The sequence below is a fragment of the Octopus bimaculoides genome, chromosome 26 (assembly GCF_001194135.2).
Source record: "Octopus bimaculoides isolate UCB-OBI-ISO-001 chromosome 26, ASM119413v2, whole genome shotgun sequence".
In the NCBI taxonomy this organism is placed as follows: domain Eukaryota; kingdom Metazoa; phylum Mollusca; class Cephalopoda; order Octopoda; family Octopodidae; genus Octopus; species Octopus bimaculoides.
This window is the reverse complement of record NC_069006.1, coordinates 3,520,017-3,521,820: the sequence shown is the minus strand read 5'-3', so window position 1 is coordinate 3,521,820 and position 1,804 is coordinate 3,520,017.

Here is a 1,804-nt window from a genome sequence, read left to right as displayed (position 1 = left end):
GCTAGAAGAAAACGGATAATACTGGTAAGTCGTTCAGTTATTTCCCTTGAATATTTTTATTTATTTTTTTCATCCCCCTAAACTTGAAGATTACCATATATATATATATATATATATATATATATATATATATATATATGGACGCATGCGTCTGTGTATCTCTATATGTATGAGCGTATGTATATATGTATACATGCATGTATATATATATATGTATGAACGTACACTTGTATATATGTATGTATCCACGTGTATGCATGTATGTACGTACGCTCGTATGTATGTATGTATGTTTGCATGCATGTAAGTATGTACGTACGTACGAACGTATGTGCCTGGTTCCTTACCTGTGTAAAACAGTGCATCGAGTTGCTTCCCTCAATGTCAGAAGGAAACGAAACCTTACGAGGCAGAAATCGGGGAGAAAAAAAAAAGAGAAAAGAACCAGCATGAAATAGATGAAGAAGATAGAAATAATCAACCAAAAAATCCTCAAAGAAGTTAGTGCTCCAGCACGGTCGCCGCGGTCTAGTATTTGAAACCGTAAATGGCGATACAAAACTGATTATTCTCTCCGACAAGGTGCTTCGTTAAAATTAAGAATTGGCGTATTTCACTGTGATATTGGAAAGAAGAAATAATAATAATAAGAAATTATGGGTGTGTGGTAAGAAGGTTGCCCCCCGACCAGGTTCAGTCACATTGCGTGGCACCTTGGGCAAGTATTTTCTACTATAGCCTCAGAGTGCCCAAATGCCTTGTGCGTACATTCGGTAAACAGAAACTGGAAATTTTCTGTGTATATTTCGGTGTATGTTTTGGTGTTTATCCTCCACCGCTTGGAACCGGTGTTAGTTTGTTTACGTCCCCGTAAACTGACTGCGTGGCGAAGCTTAAAAAAATAAGTACTGGGGTTGATTCGTTCGACTAAAACCCTCCAAAGTGGTGCCCTAGTGTGACCGAAGTCCAATGACTGAAACAAACAAAAGATAAAGATGAAGGATTTAAATCAACGTAAAAACTAATGAAAGACGAACAACCACAACAACAGTTTCACTCCCATCTATTACAGCCGAAAAACTTTATGTAAAAGAACCTAATAATTAATTAGTATTTATATTAAATTGCATAGTTCTTTAATTTTCCTTTTATTACTTGGACATTTCTTGACCGTTATTTACAATTTATTACGAAAAAGTTAAGAAATCAAGAAAAGTATCCATCAGCCAAATCTAATAAGTCATTCCATCATTTGTCATTATATATTTATCGATCGATTTGATTTGACAACGAAATGTTTGTCGTAACAACTGCAAATCCTAGTTTTTAAAAATAAAAGACAATAAAGTTGTATATTTTCACAACTTTAAAAAAATACTTTCTGTATATATCAAAAATATCTTTTTTAAAGTTGTGAAAATACACAACTTTTAAATGAAATTATACTTCGATTACAATATATATGTATAATTACGTTTTTATTTCAAGTTATGAAAAAATATTATGTAAACATATTTCATGTTATTGGAGGAAGAATATTCGCATGTATATTATATATATATATATATATATTGTACACATTTATTTCAAATAAAAATAAAATTCGTTTATTGAAAAAGTGCTCCAGCATGGCCGCAGTCCAATGACTAACACGAAAAAGTAATATCGATATCTAATATATATACATATCAAATTGTATACTTTATTTTCATAAATAGAATAGCCAAGTAATTTTCATCAAATCAACTACTTTTATTTCGAGTTATGAAAAGGTTTAAAATGTTATGTCAAAAAAAGAAGAAAA